The sequence below is a fragment of the Ursus arctos genome, unplaced genomic scaffold, assembly GCF_023065955.2.
Source record: "Ursus arctos isolate Adak ecotype North America unplaced genomic scaffold, UrsArc2.0 scaffold_9, whole genome shotgun sequence".
NCBI classification, from domain to species: domain Eukaryota; kingdom Metazoa; phylum Chordata; class Mammalia; order Carnivora; family Ursidae; genus Ursus; species Ursus arctos.
The window spans coordinates 34,196,180-34,215,278 of record NW_026623111.1 but is presented as its reverse complement, the minus strand read 5'-3'; the positions used below and the strand labels follow the sequence as shown (position 1 = coordinate 34,215,278).

General features: G+C 39.2%; 1 protein-coding gene across 4 annotated transcripts in view; it reads right to left on the bottom strand.

Moving 5' to 3' along the window:
- GRXCR1 (glutaredoxin and cysteine rich domain containing 1) overlaps positions 1–19,099 on the bottom strand; it is a 296,287-nt gene that overhangs the window by 76,823 nt on the left and 200,365 nt on the right. The window contains exon 5 of one of the 4 annotated variants that reach the window (XR_008958378.1): positions 9,166–9,408. The exons of 2 other annotated variants lie outside the window; for them this stretch is intronic. The gene's annotated coding sequence lies outside the window, so the exon portion shown is untranslated. Of the gene's footprint in view, positions 1–9,165; positions 9,409–15,554; positions 15,969–19,099 lie in introns of those variants that run through there. One more of the 4 variants, XR_008958376.1, reaches the window with a different exon arrangement.

The following is a 19,099-nucleotide window of genomic DNA, read 5'->3' as shown; positions in this document are numbered from 1 at the left end:
ATACAAAAAAATGTCTGAGTGCCCAGGCAGCCTACCCTCCTGTTACTATAAGAAATAGCATTTCTCTGCCTTCCACCTCCTCACACCCCCCTACCATGTCCACCACCCCACACACAGAGCAATCTCCAAATCCTTCTGCAAACAAATCTAGGTGTTTATAAGGGAACTCACATATGCTAATGAGTACAACTGCCTCAGCAGCCATTCCGAGCCTGCCATGTTTCTCCTCTTCTCCACCATCTGTCTCTCTTATCTACTGACAAGGCTTCTGCTGAGAAGGCTCCATGAAATCATTGTTGCCAAAGGTCCTCATGCTGAGACTCATGAGTGCCTACTGAAAGTACTCTCCTTTATAGTTCTCTGTTCCCCACGCACACTGGTATACACCACTGCAAACCTCCTTGTGTGATAGGTGTGCCTGCCAGGATGCATCCTTCCAAGGCCTTGCCATCCAAGACATAAATGGTGGCTCTTGCTCATAGACTGGTCATTATTTTCATGGTTGCAAAGTGACTGCCTGTATGTGATAGCTGGTTGTTATTATATGAACTATGGGCAATATAGTAAGAGAGTGCTGGTGGCAGGGTAATAAATTATACCTGGAATCCAGACATTAAGTTCAGGTGAGCAATTTCTGCAACCAAATAAGGTAGCATTTGGAGTTCCAGAGTATATTGCACACATTTTTTAGTTTTTCATATATTATAATGTTTTGACATCTTAAAAAAAAGAAAAATTCTTTCTGGGGAAAGACTGCCCTTTCTGGGGCTGGCCAATTTTTAGAGACAGTAAAGGATTCAGCCTGGAGCATGCCTTAATATGCAAATTAACCACCTAGAACCCTGCTTCTTCTATTTGGTTTGTGCACACCAAGAGCTAATATTCTTCTGCCTTAACCACCCAGGGCCACTAGGACAGCTCCCATAGTTTAGAGTCTGCCAAAATTATTCAAACTAGCCAATTCTAAACTGTTTACCCTGCCCACCTTACATTCCCCATGGAAAGCCCAATGTAGGTTGTGGCTCAAACTCTCCCCTCATTCCTGTATTCTGCCCGTGTTCACCCTGGTGGTTTTTCCATGTGGCTGGGCATGTCACACCATGCCTCCTGTCTCTAGAAGCCATGAGTATTAAAAAACATTGTCTTCCTGAGCCTCTCCTCTGTCTTCTCTTGTGGCCACACCTGACTGACCGCCTCATAAAAGAATCTGGAACACCAAGTAAAGCGTTACTGGTGTAGAAGTTATGGTAAGCCTCTGCCCAGCAGGACCTCACCCCAAGGAGGCAGAAGACCACTGCTGCTAATGTAAACACATCTCTTAAGAGAAAATGGAGACACATAAGAAACCAAGCTTCCTGAACATTCCCCGGACTGATACCTGCTGGTGCCGTTTGCTGAGTGTGTATCTTTTCCATTTATTGCAGCAAAGTCAACGTCTAACAGATCTAAGTATCAGAATGCTTTTCATGCCAAGCTTGAGAGCCTCTGCAGGACTACTTCCCAAAGTAGGAAGCCCCGCCCCCATCTCACCATGGTGTGCAGTTTCAGGGTATGCCACTGATCCTAGGACACAAACCTGTGACTCTCTACCTGTTGGCCTTCTCTCAGCTGGAAGTTCCGGGGAGTTAACACCTCTGTGGAATAGCCTTCCACCAGTGACTTTTGAGGGCTGGAGAATAAATATCTCAGACCCCTTGCCCCTCTCAAGTGCATCCTATATTGTAGGACTGATTGTCAAGAGCAGTAACTTGCTCAATAACAATGTTTATTTGCTTCCTTCCCTTCTCTGTCTCAATTTCCACTCTTCTACTGGGGCTTCCTGTGATCACTTCACTCAAATTCTTATCTGGGGAACCCAAGCTAAAGCAAACATTTACCCTTGATGGGAAAATTCCCCTTCCCCCCAACAAAGCACATTTCTTTTCTATTTTTATTTCCCAGATTTTAAAGCAAGGTTATCTTAGATCTCCAAGCTTTCCAAAGATCTTAGTAAAATGGTTCTTTTTTCACCTTACTTGTATTCCTTTCTACCTTGAATGCAGACATTCAAGCCATCTTTTGCTATTACATTGTTTCACATGTTCATCTGTCTCTTCCAAGTAACAGGTAAAGAACTTGAGAAAGGAACTGACTCTTAAACACCTTTCTACTTCCTCAAAATGCCTACCATAGTATTTAGCACATAAACATTCAGTAAGTATGTGTACATAAGTTCATAGTAAATTTATCAAGTATAGGTTGAATACTGTCAGGGGCCAACCTCTGAGGGATTCCTTCGAGATCTATGGAAGCATAGCCATAGGAGGGGATTTAGAGTACTTTCCCCTTAAATTTGGCCTAATAAATTTTGGTACCATCATTTCTAGTGTCTGTACCCATATCCGTTTATGCTATAGATTCTTTGGTCAAGGTACTCAGCTCAGAGCAAGACAACCATACCTTACCTTACTGAAGCAGTACACAATGTATTTCAAACTAAACTGTAAAACCTAGGAAACTCTTCAAAATCTTAGTGTAAAACTACTAGCTGATCCATCCCTACCCTACAAACTAAACTAGGTCATCTCTGGATCCTTTGGAATGGTCCAAATTAACTAATGCTCTCTAAGAGGGTCCCATTCCATATCAGGTAATGTCGATAGTAAAGGTAAAGACAAATAAAACAGTTCAGAATAATAATAATGATTTGGGTAATGGTTTGTTTTTATTTTCTTTCTCCCAGAAACTCCAGAGCTTACAGTGCACAATGACCAGTTTTGCATTGGCAGCAATGAGGGCTATCCTGCAAAATACAGTAAATGCTCAATAAGCATGAGCTGAATTAATAAATGAATGGAGAATAAGTAACTCCAGCAGAAATGGAAAGAAGAAAATCACTAAAAACCAATATGTTACTTAGGGATTGATTTTTCTGATGGACAATTAAAAATGTACTTCAACATAGTAAAGGTCCCATATGACAAGCCCACAGCTAACATCATACTCAGTGGTGAAAAGCTGAAAACTTTTCCTCTTAGATCAGGAGAAGTATGCCCACTCTTGCCACTTTTACTCAACACAGAAGCCCCAGCCAGAGCAACCAGGCAATAAAAAGAAATAAAATGCATGCAAATCAGCAAGGAAGAACTAAAACTGTCACTATTTGCAGTGACTGATATTATAGATAGAAATATTACATATTGTTACCTGGAAAGATACATTGATAGATTAGAAAAATTAAAAATATTGTTCAAATGTCCATACTACCCAAAGCCATCTACAGATTTAATGCAATTCCCATCAAAATGCCAACAGCATTTTTCACAGAATTAGAAAACAATAATACTAAAATATGTATGGAACCACAAAAGACCCCAAAGAGCCAAAGCAATCTTGAAAAAGGAAAACAAAGCTGGAGGCATCACAATCTCAGATTTCAAGATATACTGCAAAGCTGCAGTAATCAAAACAGTATGATACTAGCATTAAAAACAGATGCATGGATCAATAGAACAGCATAGAGACCCCAGAAGTAAATCCACACTTATATGGCCAATTAATCTATGACAAAGGAGACAAGAACATACAATGGTGGAAAGATAGTATCTTCAATAAATAGTGCTGGGAAAACTGGACAGTTACACACAAAAGAATGAAACTGGACCACTTTCTTATACCAGACACACAAAAAAACCTCAAAATGGGTTAAAGACCTAATCACAAGACAAAAAACCATAAAACTCCTAGAAGAAAACATAGACAGTAATTTCTTTGACATTGGCTGTCAGAACATTTTTCTAGATGTCTCCTGAGGCAAGGGAAACAAAAGCAAAAATAAACTATTGGGACTACACCAAAATAAAAATCTTCTGCACAGCGAAGGAAACCATCAACAAAATGAAAAGGCAATTTAATGAACAGAAGAAGATATTCACAAAAAATATATCTGATAAGGGGTTAATATCCAATATATAAAGAACTTATACAACTCAACACCAAAAATGACAAATAATCTAATTAAAAAATGGGCAAAGGACTTGAACAGACATTTTTCTAAACAAGACATACAGATGGCCAACAGATACATAAAACGATGTCAACATCAGGGAAAGGCAAATCAAAACCATAATGAGATATCACCTCACAGCTGTCAGAAAGGCTAGATTCAAAAAAATCAATAAGTAATAAGCATTGGCAATGATGTGGAGAAAAAGGGACCTTTGTGAACTGTTGGTAGGAATGTGAAATTGTGCAGCCACTGTGGAAAACAGTATGGAGGTTCCTCAAAAAATTAAAAATATAAATACCTTATGGTCCCTATGGTCCAGTAATTTTTCTACTGGTATTTACCCAAAGAAAATGAAAACACTAATTTGAAAAGATATATGCACCCCTATGCTTATTGCAACCTTTTTGACATGGCCAAGATATGGAAGAAATCCAAATGTGCATTGATAGATAAATGGATAAAGGAGATGTAATCTACATATGTAATGGACTATTACTAGGCTATAAAAAAGGATAAGATCTGGCCATTTGTGACAATATGAATGGACCTAGAAGGTATTATGCTAAGTGAAATAAGTCAGATGGGGAAAGACAAATACCATATGATTTCACTCATATGTGGAACCTAAAAAACAAAACAAATGAATAAACAAACAAAAAACGGAAACAAACTCATAAATACAGAGGACAAACTGATTGCTGCCAGAGTGAAGGGGGATGAGGGGTTTGGCAAAATGGGTGAAGGGAAGTGGGGTTACAGGCTTCCAGTTACACAATGAATGTCACAGGGATGAAAGCTCCAGTATAGAGAAGATAGTCAGTGGTACTGTCATAGCACTGCATGGCGACAGAAGCTAGCTAGCTACACTTGTGATGAACCGCGCATAATGTAAAGACTGTCAAATCACTATGCGCACACCTGAAACTAAAGTAACATTGTATGTCAACTGTACTCAAAAAATTTTAAAAATAAATATCAGTTATGCATCTTCAGATGGATAGAGTTAGGAGGTTAGAACCCATTTGAAAGAAACCCTGTCTCTTAAGGAGATTGGAAATGTTCAATCAAAGCAGTTTATCTCATGGCAGTATTTAATGGAGTAATTACTGAGGCAGAGGTATCTGAATTTTCCCCACCTAGAGGAACCCTATAATGAAGTTTTTGCTCAATCACTGCCAGAAGTGTCCAACTCAGCTTCAAGGTCTGATTCTTGGAGGTGGTGGAAACGGTTGATGAGATTAAATGAATCTGCTGTCTTTGGGTCTAACCCATTCCTCCACTTTTTGCCTCCATCAAAGTAAGTACTTTCTCTCCATCTCGCCCTCCCTCTCCACTCATTAAATCCCCTGCAAAGATGCTGGGAGGGTACAAACCCAAGTGATTCCATTTCGTTTATAACTGTAAAGGAAGGAAATTGGTAAGTTTTTATGTATAGATTCAGCATTTTTTTAAAGGCAGTTACATCTGAGAATGTCACTCTGAGATTAAGGGAATTGTTGAAGTAGGTTACAATAATGATCAAATCGCTGGAAAAAATCATAGGCAATTAAAATCAGCAAAATTTAATTAATTGGTCAGCTGCAATGTATTCTTTTTTAAAAAGTTTTTATTTTAACTCCAGTTAGTTAACATACAGTGTAATCTTAGTTTTAGGTGTACAATATAGCGATTCGACCCTTCCACACAACACCGGGGGCTCATCACAACGAGTGTGCTCTTTAATCCCCACCACCTATTTCACCCATCCCCCCTTCTACCTCCCCTCTGGTAACCATCAGTTTGTTCTCTATGGTTAAGAGTCTGTTTCTTGGTTTGTCTCTCTTTTTCCCTTTGCTCGTTTGTTTTGTTTCTTAAATTCTACACATGAGTGAAATCATATGGTATTTTGTCTTTCTCTCATTGACTTATTTTGATTAGCATTACACTCTCTAGCTCCATCCATGTTGTTTCGAATGGCAAGATTTCATTCATTTTTATGGCTGATATTCCATTGTATATATATGTGTATATATATGTACATACATACATATATCACATCTTCTTTATCCATTTGTCTATTGCTGGAATGCTGCAATTTATTCTTAAAATGAACCTCTGATTAGGATGCTGAGGTATTTCATAAAATGACTCACTTTTTATTTGCTTCTAGAATTGAATTATCCTAAGGTTTATACATTCCTAAGTAATATAAAGTTGAGGCTTTTGTTTTTGTATCTATAGGTTTCACATTCTTTCACTAGCAATTTGTCCTAATGCCATACCTAATTTCTCACTTACTCCCCCCTTCCATCTAATTTTCTTCCTCTTTCCAAAACATGTAATATTGTCCTCATTAAAGGGGCATTCGACCTAAACACAAGATCTGTACCTATTTGCCATGTAAGAATTTAAAAATCATTTTACATATACTGAGACGCCTTCCTATGCATTTGAAGACATCTCACACATTTCTTTTTCAGAAAGGATGCAAATGCAGACATTGCTACATAAAACCATGAGCTACAAACAAACTGCCGAAAGCAACCAAGGGTCTCCATTGACAAATGCACCTTGTTTCCAGGGCCATGGTGGAACTTAGACACGTCAATAAAGCAGTCAATGCCTTGTGAAGCACATTCGCTTCTAGACTTCCCTGACCTCCACATCTGAAAGAAAATTCTATCCCTGCCCCCCCTACCTGTTCATTCCTCATTCTCAGTTGCCTTACCTTTTGGAGATTTCCTTCATAAAATTTACCACCATCTGAAGGTACATTATATATTTATTTTAGTTTTTTTTTTTAATTTATTTATTTGATTACCATCTGCCTTTCCAAGGCAAAGGCAGGAACTTGGGATTGTCCCTGTGTATACACAGCACCTGGAGACCTACCTGGCACATAACAAGTACTCCATACATTTCTGTTAAGTAAAGGAAAGCAGTAAAAGAAAATGGGAGGGAAGTAAATAGTAGAAAGGAAAACTGATTTTGTAGTTAGAATGTCCTGAATTTGTAACACAACTTCATTGCTTCTTCTGTTGTTCTATCCAGCTTTAGCCGGTGTAATTGGCAAATACAATTGTAAGATATTTAAAGTACACAATGTGATGATTTGATACATGTACATGGGAAAGGATTCCCCCTCATTGAGTTAATTAGCACATTCCACCATTTCCACATACTTAGCTTTTTGTGTAGGTGAGAATATTTAAGTTCTACTCTTTTAGCAAAGCTTAATTATATAATACAATGTTATCAGCTATAGTCACTATGTTATACATTGGATCTTCAGACCTCATTCATCTTCTAACTGAAGGTTTGTACCCTTTTACCAACCTCTCCCTATTTCCCCCACTGTCAACCTCTGGCAACCATTTTTCTACTTTCTGTTTCTGTGAGTTCTCTCTCTCTCTCTCTCTCTCTCTCTCTCTCTCTCTTTCTCTCTCCCTCTCTCTCTCTCTGTATAAATATTTTTATATATTTTTTACATTCTACATACAAGTGATACTATGTAGTATTTGTCTTTCTCTGTCTGGCTTATTTTACTTCGCATAATGCCTTCCACGTTCACCCATGTTGTCTCACATGACAGAATTTCCTTTTTTTCTGAAGGAAGAATAATATTCAATTGTATATATATCACATTGCTTTATCCATTTATCCATTGACTGACATGTAGGTTATTTCCACACGTTGGCAATTGTTAAATATTATTGCTAGAAACATGGGAATCCAGATATCTCTTCAAGATAATGATTTGTTTCCTTTGTACATATACTCAGAAGTAGGAGTGCTGGACCGTATGGTGAACTTTTTTTAATTTCTTGAGGAACCTCCATATTATTTCCCATAGTAGAAAATACTAGTTCATTGCTTTTTAAATATATGAACTTGGGCAGATTATGTAAGTTCTCTGAGCCTCTGTTTCTTTATATATAAAGTGTAATTATCTTACTTCTTCCACAGAGTTGTTTTAAGGATTAAATGTGAAATATAGGTAAAATCATCAATTCATCAATCATTATTCCTGGCATATTACATGCACACATGTGTTTATTATACAAGTCTCACTTTGTTTCACATAAATATTTCTAAAAGTTTGATATCTATGTGAAAGCAAGGCAGTAGCTACTGAGTGCTGTTGAATCTGAAAGTGAATTATAGGACGTATTCCAGTTATCTAGGACCTCCCATAAATCAGAGGCCCTGCCAGGAATCAGATTCTCTGTCTTTATCACAATGCCCTGCTTTTTCTGCTTTAGATCATCAAGGGAATTGCTTGCCATTTTAGTATTACAATCAGTTGTGCGATTTGTGGTAATTTTTACCAATAGTAACAATGGTTTTGGAAATGATTTACCTTTTAAAATTGAGTGAATTCAAGTTTATCCCCATAACAACTCCATGCTCAATCACTAGCATTCTGAAGATCCTTGAGTGAGAACGATTAGAGAGATGGTAGCATATCAGAAGGTGTGTATCCCCTTGCCTGTGGAATGACGCCTAGTAAGTAAGCAATATCTATTATGTATGCCTCTGAAGAAAAGAAACCATGTTGACACATCGTTGGAGATTTTTTAGGAATTGGTGCTTGCAGGAATACTGTGTGTGCATTGCCTACCCCGGTGACAGATGGTGGTGCAGAAGCACGGGGCGAAGCTAGGAAGAGAAGGGATTAAATTGGTAATTTGCATGTTGCTCGGAACACATTTTTAAGCCAAATTACAATTACGCTATTTGTATACTGTGAAGTAAAAGAAAATTTCTATACACAAAAAGCAAAGATCAAGGTAAATATTTGGCTAAACAGTCCTTTTTTCTTTTTGAATTGGCAAAGTTACCCACTCTAATAGGAAAGATATTTGGTTTGCATGTGTATTAGGTTGTTGAGAGGTTTTCTTATTGGCTCTGGAATGGCTTCTGAGACTATAAACTGAGAACACAGGAACGTAAATTACCTAATAATTGGGGACCAACAGACCCTCGTGGGTTTATTAAGAAATAAATGAGCTCTGCTATCCTCCAACCACCTCCTCACTCAATTCAACCCCCCTCCCACCTTATGTCAACAAGACAAAAGGGAGCAGAGAGGATCCTTAGCAGGGCTAGTTGTTAGCTTGCCCTTTAGAGGACTCTATTCTTGCCCTCCTACAGTCATGCCCATCCCTCTAAGGTGAGGGACAAAGGGATGTGCCTACCTGAAGCCTGTGCCTTCTTCATATCATGCTGAGTACTGCAGAATTCTCTCTCCCAGTGGTCCTAAGCCTGCTTTCAGAGCCCACAAAGACTTCTTCCCTGAGGGGCACAACGGCTCCCCCCAAAGAGGGCCAAAGCACGGTCCTTTGCAGCAGGTGGCAGGAAGTCAAACAGCTTGAACTTGTTGGCTCCAGCAACTATACACAGGTATGCAAGGCCACAGTTGGTGTAAAACAGATCTAGGACTGGAAAGATAAGGATGGTAGGCCTGGGGCCATGGGTGGGGAGAAGGGCAGGGATGGTTCATCCCATGTTAACACACAAAATTGCAAGGAATTCAAGAATTTTAAATTCTAACCTGGCCTTAAATGTATATATATCAAGATAAGCAAAAAAATATATTTAACACTTTGTTGGCTTGATATATAACTTTCTCATATTTAGACATAGGGTGTCTAGACCTCCACCTGTACTCGTGTCCCAGGCCCCGCAGATGTTAGGGCCAGGAAACAATGCTCTGGAGCATCTAGGACAGCCAGCTAGTGTCAGCCAAGAGATAAATGAGAAATCCTTGTCACTTTCAATCACGTTTCTCTTCCCTGAAGCATAAGCATGGGGACTTAGAAAGGGAGGGGGGTGAGGGAAAGGAAGGCAGATGGTATGTTCTAGGAGCAGAACATACCCTCTCATCTCTCCGAGTCCTTCCAGCCCTAAGTCAAATCAGCAGGAAGAGAAAGAAAAAACTTGAATGGGATGAGAGAAGTAATGTCTTAGGAGTAGAAAAGTTTGGCATATTTATGGGATTTGTCTGAGATGTTTATGAAATAAAAAAAAAGAGAGAGATTGGATGAAACACGTTTAAAGAGAGTGATTTAAAGGGAATAAAACCATTTATTATGTAAATTTCACCAACTTCAGACTATTCAAAAAATTATTTAGAGATGGACTAAATGTGTGTGTATGTGTGTGTATCTATAGCATTTCCCATGTACAAGAGGCCCCAGCCCAACACTTTAACTAGAAAATAACCACCATCCTCCACCGTAGTATTTCTTGCAGTGGGGTCTTCGGTAACCAGAACCATAATACAGTTCTGAAGTCCCAAATTTAGATGATCCTTAGAGAAAAAAGGGAAAATCTAGAAATGGTTAAAACTGGGGATGTGGGTATAGATGGAACTTGTCTGGACAGCTCATTGCTATTTATTTTCTAGGATAGAGATTTAAAAGGAAATTATTGTAGGCCTGAATAATAACCCTAGAGCAAAGGCTACTGGCAATAATTTATTGGCCTTTGTTTACTAAAGATTGAAGAAGAAAAACCAGAGAGAAGAATTATTAAGATCACTACAATAAGGATTTAACCAGGACTAATGTAATGGCTTGATGTAGGAAATGAGAAAAGAATGAAACATTTGATTTTGTGAAAATTACTTTGAAAAAATTTTTGCAAGAAATAAGAAGAGGAAAGAAGGAAGGGAGAGAGGAAGAAAGAAGGGGGAAGGAAGGAAGGAAGGAAGGAAGGAAGGAAGGAAGGAAGGAAGGATAGAAGGAAGGATAGAAGAGAGGGAGGAAGGATAGAAGAGAGGGAGGGAGGATGGAAGGGAGGGAGGGAAGAAGGAAGGGAGGGAATGAAGGAAGGGAGGGAGGGAGAGAAGAGGGAAGGAAGGAAGGAAGGAAGGAAGGAAGGAAGGAAGGAAGGAAGGAAAGGAGGGAGAAAGGAAGGAAGGGAGGGGGAAGGGAGGGAGGGAGGGAGGAAGGGAAGCAGATTCTTCAGGATTAATCCAGTTTGATAGGAGGACTCACTCCCATGCACACCACCGAGGTGGGATCTGAAGCAGAACCTCTGTATCCTTTTGATGGGTGCTCTGCACACACCACGTCGACACATTCTCTAAGCTTCCAGCTCCTCTAGGTATGATTACCACACATTACACTGCTATTTGCTATTTCTATGTGACACTCTGTCCCAACACATATATCATAATTTAGTAATTGGTTTTGAACGCGTTCTGTCTGATGTGTGCATTAAGTGCAGATGGCAGGGGAAGCAAATTAGTTCTCACACTAGTTCATCATAAGCTGTAAAATAAAAGCCTTTTTGGCTGAATGGGTAAGCATATGATTAGAAATATTAAAATTTTTCTCTTTAGTTGGGACAACTGCCAAGGAATGTATTCACTGTCTGTGCTCAGGGCTCATCCTTCTCCCCACACCTCCCCCTTCACCTTTCCAGTTGCTGACTCCAAGTACGGCAGCCAGTTCTAGAAGTCATCTGTCAGAGTATCCCTTGTCCTGTAATAAACTCTTCCTGCCAGAAATGCAGGAGCAGCACACTGGGGAAAAGTCCTCCCTTGGACAGTCAGCAGGGCCTAACTTCCAGCCTGCTCTTCACACACAGGCCAGACTTTTTGCTTCCCTCTCTGAGATCTAGGGTCCTTTCTGTGGTGCACAAAACCATAATGCTTTGCTCAGTGGAGATACTCCACAGGCGTGCTGGACATATATGTGATAATTCTACACACCCCATATCTCCCAAAGCAAACCAGTAGGAATATGCATCGGGCTCCTTGAAAGTTACAGAAGTCAAGGACAGATTTCCGAATCAATAATGGAAGTGGAGAAGAACTATTATAGAAATTTACACCCCTAGAAATTAAAATTTTAAGCTCCAGGAAGAAAATAAAAAGGAGTTTGGGGAATTGATTATTTTTTTTTTTTTACTCAATACATAATATGTTCTTGGAAATGGCCAGTGCCCACTGGGTTAATACATTCTAAAAGGTCCAGTGAGAGCAATCAAGAGAACATGGCCTGTGAATTTCTATATCATTCAAATGTATTCTCACATTCTGTCAAACTCCCAATTCTGAAGTCACTGATGTGAAAGGTATGAATCTTTCTGTGTTTGGAATCACAGTACCCCAGGTATAGCCTGGAAAGGAATGACATTTTATAGTGCACCTTTATAAAATGGAAAGCAAGAGAAAATGGCACCCTTTAAAAATACCATGTCCAGGGGCGCCTGGGTGGCTCTGTCGTTAAGCGTCTGCCTTTGGCTCAGGGAGTGATCCCAGCGTTCTGGGATTGAGCCCCGCATTAGGCCCCTCCCCTGGGAGCCTGCTTCTTCCTCTACCACTCCCCCTGCTCTTGTTCCCTCTCTTGCTGGCTGTCTCTTTCTGTCAAATAAATAAATAAAACCTTTTTTAAAAAATTAAATAAATTTAAAAAAATAGAAATACCATGTCCAAAAAAGGAGACTAAGAAGATGGCCTATGGCCTCAAATTCAAATGCCCACAGGAGATAAGCAAGCAATGTAAACAGGGGGGACTTGGGCCAGGTATTAAAAAACCAACAGAGTAGATATGAGGATAAATACCAAGGACGCTTGAACTTTGGGCTAGAGACATAATAAAGAGGAATCGAAATAGTGGCATCTTGGAAAGTGCACCTGTCTGACCAGCCAGCCGCTACACAGCTCTACCTGATGTCACCTCAGGAAATGCAGGCCCAGATGTGTCAAGAGATGCTACTAATCTGTATTTATGTAAAATCTCCTGATTTAAAAATATTAGCAACTAATAGAGAAGTTTTTTTTTTTAACCCAGAGTATTATTAAGTCATATGATAGTTATTATTAAAATGTCAGCTAGTGGAGCTCCCAGCTCGTACCTAAGATAGATTCACCCTAAGGTTTAGAATGTATAAAAGATGTAAGGGGGAGAATGTCCTAGCACTGTATTCATGTGAGTAAACTCAGGCACCTACTGGGAAAGAACTCCAGTATCAGAAGAAAGATGGTCAAAGCACAAGAATTTGTTATAAAATTGAAGGGAGGTAGCACGGGAGATGGGGGAGTTGTGGACAAGTATCCTTTGTGCTGTTATCTGCTCTTTCAACGCAAAGCACAAAGAGCTTCATCATAGACCACATGGGCACCTGCTGGGGCAGAAGCAGGGGGTATTTCCATGGTTTTTTTTTTTTTTTTTCAATTCTCACTTTTTAATCAACCAAATCTACAAGTTAAACAATTAATTATAGCCAATAGTTACTGAAAGCCAAGTAAAATGGCGCTCTGGCAGATATAAGACATGCTCTCGGGGAACATACACTCTAGAAGGGAACAAGACAGACAAACTCGAAACATTAAGGAACCATGCCTGTGACCAGCAACAGTAGGAGGCAGAAAATGGAGCTGGAATGAGGGGAAGAAAATGGAGAGATACCATAAAGTCAACGGTGAGATCCAGTCCTCTCATGCCATGCTTCTCAAACTGTGGCTTGCAAAGGAGTCCCCTGGGCATCTTGTTAAAATGCAACTCTGGTTCCCTAGGTCTGATAGAACCAAAAATTCTGTTTCTTACAGTAAACTTCCAGGTGCAACTGCTGGTCCTTACATGACATGTTGGGAAGCAAGGAGGCTCAACTCTTTCTGGGAACTTCAGTGCTCCAAGAAAAAAACAAAACTTTGTTAGAGCTGGAGTTGCTCAAGAAAAACATGGCTGTGACCCCAGGTTTACACCTTCGTGAAGGTGAGGCTGCTGAGGCAAGGGAGATACTCAACAGGGTGACTTCAGCAGAAATAGCTTGTGCGTATACAACTGATTTCAAACCACTTCATCTGTACTCAGAGAGAAGTCAGCACTGGCGATGCCGGAATCTTAAAACACACTCACCAGTGAGGCTCCATATCAGATCTCATAACATTAAAAAACTAAACATTAAGGTGACTCGTTCATGGACTTCCTCCCTTCCTATCACTTTGTCTAATTCTATCTTGTTTCCCTATTAGAGGATCTGGTTTGTGCTTCATAATTCCAGTTGTTCCTGCTCCAGCCGGAAACATTGAGGTAGCCTTTCCGCCTAGGACAGCTTCTTTTACAGTGAAATGTATTCGCTCTAAGAAGCTCTTATCTAAGAAGCCCTCTGTACCTCCTTCATCCTGACTGGCCACCTGTTTTGGAGTCTATTTAATTAAAATGAGTGTCAGTGGCTCCATTTGTCACCCTCCCTGTGTAAGTGAGCGTAATCATAAAGTCACAAGTCGCTGCCGGTAAAGGCCTCGCTCGCGAGTTTCAGCTGAGCTGCAGACATACAGCATTTTCAGTGGCAGTTGTTGCAACCCTTCATCTGGGATTAATTACTCTGCAGGAGCAGTCTGCCTAGTACAACAGAACAATTTTCATTCATCAGCTGTGAGTGTGAAATTAATGAAAGCTACAATCTCATTGGAATGCAACACTAAGTTCTCATTTGTGCTATCTATACTGGAGGAAATGGGATACTTTTTTCTCTCCTCTATATATTTCTGCTTTCAGCAAGAAAATCAGATTAGACTTTCATAAATGCCAAGGATTATAGTTTTGGATATACACACACACATACACACACAGAAAGAGAGAGAGAGAAAATGCCAAATGTATTGGGAAAAGAGCAGCAGCCTCTGAACACAATGTATAAAAGCAAATTACAGAAGCCATCCTCCTATCAGTGCTCTTTCTAAGGAAGCAATCCTTAGCTTTATTTCCCCCCAAGCTTTCTTCTCTGACCCTAAAGCAATCACACACTATGAAGGTAAAAGATCATATGGAGATAGAGCATATATTTCCAGTCTCGAAGTTTTTATCAGCATGTACATTAATTCATTGAAAATCTCCATTTAAATTTTAATTATCCTGGAGACTGAAAGTGCCCTGGATAAGGAAGACACCAAAAGACCGGATCTCAGAAGTTCTGGTCAGCACTCATAATGGTGGCTTCCTGAGTCCAAATCACTGTACACATTCTCCCCGCCAAAAGTAAGGTCAACAAGGAGCAAAAATAAAATGACACATTCTATGCATCAGCATTACTAGGAGGGGAAGAATAGCATAAGCTTCAAATTAACTTAAAAAAATCCAAATTACAACAGAACTTCCTCCACCATCATCATTAGCTTTGTTCACTGAAAGGACAGGCAAGCGATGACAGACAAGCAGCAGTGAGCAAACCTACTACCCAGGTTTGGTTTCTTAACGCCATTCTGCACCAAAAGGTACTGAGGCTCTTTGAAGAAATGGTTGATTCCTGGGATGATCAGAGAAGGTATAAAATGAGCTTGGAACACCTTATGCCAAGAAGTCAGGAAGTGTCTACACAATTGATTGGGGCATGTCAGAAAGACACCAGTGCCAGTTTAAGGGGCTCCTATTGGCCCAAACTGGAAGATTTAAAGCATTAAAATAAATAAGGACAGTGATGGATTATAACCCAGTGAATAAGAATCCGCAAGTATACATACTAATAATAAATAGATGGATAAATAAATCTATAAACAAAGGAGAAACAAAATCTCTCTTACAGAAGAATACTAATCACTGTAGGGGGAAAAATCATCATTGTGCAAACATAATTCTAAAAATTTATTTAGGCAAAAATCATCAATGTGTACTTAATCTTGGGTGTAGAAGTTTGATGAGTAACAAGATAATCACACAGCCTCAGAGTATCTCCCAATAAATTATTTATTAACAGAATATAGAGCCCAGAAATGGACCCTCAACTCTATGGTCAACTAATCTTCAACAAAGCAGGAAAGAATATCCAATGGAAAAAAGACAGTCTCTTCAATAAATGGTGCTGGGAAAATTGGACAGCCACATGCAGAAGAATGAAACTGGACTACTGTCTTACAGCATATACAAAAATAAACTCAAAATGGATGAAAGACTTCAATGTGAGACAGGAATCCATCAAAATCCTAGAGGAGAACATAGGCAGTAACCTCTTCAACAGCGGCCACAGCAACTTCTTTCAAGACACGTCTCTAAAGGCAAGGGAAATAAAAGCAAAAATGAACTTTTGGGACTTCATCAAGATAAAAAACTTCTGCACAGCAAAGGAAACAGTCAACAAAACTAAGAGGCAACCCACGGAATGGGAGAAGATATTTGCAAATGACATTAGAGATAAAGGGCTGGTATCCAAGATCTATAAAGAACTTCTCAAACTCAACACCCAAAAAACAAACAATCCAGTGAAGAAATGGGCAGAAGACATGAACAGACACTTCCCCAAAGAAGGCATACAAATGGCTAGCAGACACATGAAAAAATGTTCAACATCACTAGCCATCAGGGAAATAGAAATCAAAACCACAATGAGATATCACCTCATATCAGATAGAATGGAAAAATCAAAAAGACAGGAAACAACAAATGTTGCCAAGGATGTGGAGAAAGGAGAACCCTCTTACACTATTGGTGGGAATGCACACTGGTACAGCCACTCTGGAAAACAGTATGGAGATTCCTCAAGATGTTAAAAATAGTGCTACCCTATGACCCAGCAATTACACGACTAGGTATTTACCCCAAAGATACAGATGTAATGAAAAGAAGGGGCACATGCACCCCAGTGTTCATAGCAGCAATGTCCACAATAGCCAAACTGAGGAAGGAGCCGAGATGTCCTTCAACAGATGAATGGATAAGGAAGATGTGGTAGATATATACAATGGAATATTACTCAGCCATCAGAAAGGATGAATACCTACCATTTGCATCGACATGGATGGAACTGGAGGGGATTATACTAACTGAAATAAGTCAAGCAGAGAAAGACAATTATCATATGGTTCCACTCATATGTGGAATATAAGGAATAGCACAGAGGACCATATGGGAAGGGAAGGAAAACTGAGTGGGAAGAAATCAGAGAGGGAGACAAACCATGAGAGATGCTGGACTTGGGGAAACAAACTGAGGGTTACAGAGGGGAAGGGGGTAGGGGGATGGGGTAACCAGGTGATGGGTATTAAGGAGGCACGTGTTGTAATGAGCACCGGGTGTTATATGAAACTAATGAATCATTGAACACTATATCAAAAACTAATGATGTACTATATGTTGGCTAACTGAACATAATAAAAAAAATAACAACAAAAATAAAACAAAACAAAACAAAAAAGGAACACAAAAAAATAAATAAATAAAATTTAAAAATGACTATACAGTGGAGATACTAGACAACACCATAATAAAGTAATCAAAAGTAATATTATCCATAAGGAATAAATGGACATGTGCCTTCAGATATGATACCCCCAGAAACATACATTACTTACATAATATCCCAGCCAAAAATGTGTAACCTGAATCCAATCATGAGGAAATGTCAAAGAAACCCAGATTGAGGGATGTTCTGCTAAATAACTGTATTCTTCAAAATGTCGGTGGCATGAAAGACCAAAAACATTGACTACCATCTCAAAATGATGAATTTTCATGTGCTATGTACCGGATCATGACAGTTCTTCAGCTTTGGTTTTACCTGATGTTTATAATTTACTTTCTTTTCTCTTGATTAATGTGTCTATGTAACTCAGGCAACCCATGATGTTTCCTAAATTCCAAATCTTTTCATCTCTTGGTTTGTAACTTTCTTTTTTGTAAAAGTACACGTTTAATTTTTTTTTTCTGAAACGATATGAGAAAGGCAAACGCTCCTGAATCTTTGCACGTACGGTAACATTTTGTTCTACACTTACGCTTGATTAGTATTTTGCCTGGAAGGGAAATTATCTGTTCAAAATCATTTTTCCAAGAGATGCCCAGTCAAGATAGCATTGTAACTTTAGGCATAGATATGCCCCAACTCAATGCTCCAAGTAGTATGGGAGATTAAAATGAAAAAGAGTAGATTTTTTTGAAAAAAAAATCAAAATGAGATATTCATATCAAGGACCAGAAATAGAAACAAAGTGGTAGGTGGGGATGATGTCACATAGTTCCCACAGCAATAGACTAAAACCAGAATCTTATTTGAAATGGGGCTAGGCTAGGACTTATCATCTCATGACAGGTACCTGGGGGGAAAAAATAACCTCATTAGCTGCCTAGAAATACAGTTAATACAAAATGTAGCAAGACAGAGCCCTGCAAAGAGAACCTGAGCCAAGTCACCTCCTGGTTTTGTAATTGGATATAAAACATACCCAGTATCACCAGAGAACAAAAGTCTTAAGTAACCATTTAAGATGTGGTCCTAGACTGAAGTGGTGATGCCAAAAACTACCAGACTGGTCGGCGGAGAGAAAGAAATATCCTTCCATTCAAGGTGACCCTGCACACTCTAATTCCAAATGTGTGAAGAAAATGAACTGAACTCAGAGAAGTCAGTGTAGGTGAAATGAAAATATCAATGCAATCTAAAGAAGATTTTGTATCAGACACCTCTCACATACCATTGCAGATCCTCATGGTGTCACATGTCACACATCCCATTTCCCACTATGGTGACCAGCTTTGCATGGGTTCTGACCAGCTTCAAGCCAGTACAAGCCAACAGGGCTCATGGAAGTCCTGTCCTGCATCTCTTACTCTTGCCCAGTGCGTGGACTTAGGTTGACTCGACACTAGATTGATTTGTTTTTTTAAGCATAACTGATGATTTCAAATTTTGCCTTACTAAAGTCATAAGAATGATGTTTCATACCACTGGAATCAGCACTTTACTGTCCCAATTTCTCAATTATGTTTGTTAGATAATAAGGGCAAAGTGCAGAATGTTGACATCACTGCACAAACACTGCCACGTAATCGTGTTATCACTATCTAAACCAAACTATTGATGAATGTATACAATTCCAAATCTGGCATATGACAATAGTTCAGGGCTGTCATTTGCATATGAAGTAAAGCACTTCCCATATGCATGAGCTATTTGTAATTTATTTGCCATGAGCTTTGACTTTCTCCTATTTTTTGTGTTTTGTTTGGTTTTTGTTGTTTAGACAAAAAAATTCAGCTTCACATAATTCTTTGAACATTTCCAAATACATTGCAAGCAAATTACAATGCACCAATATAAAAATGAATAATGAATTCTACCATCTATCTCCAGGCCCCTTTCAGTACCGGCTTTTTATGATTCTATGGAAACAAAAATGATTTTAAA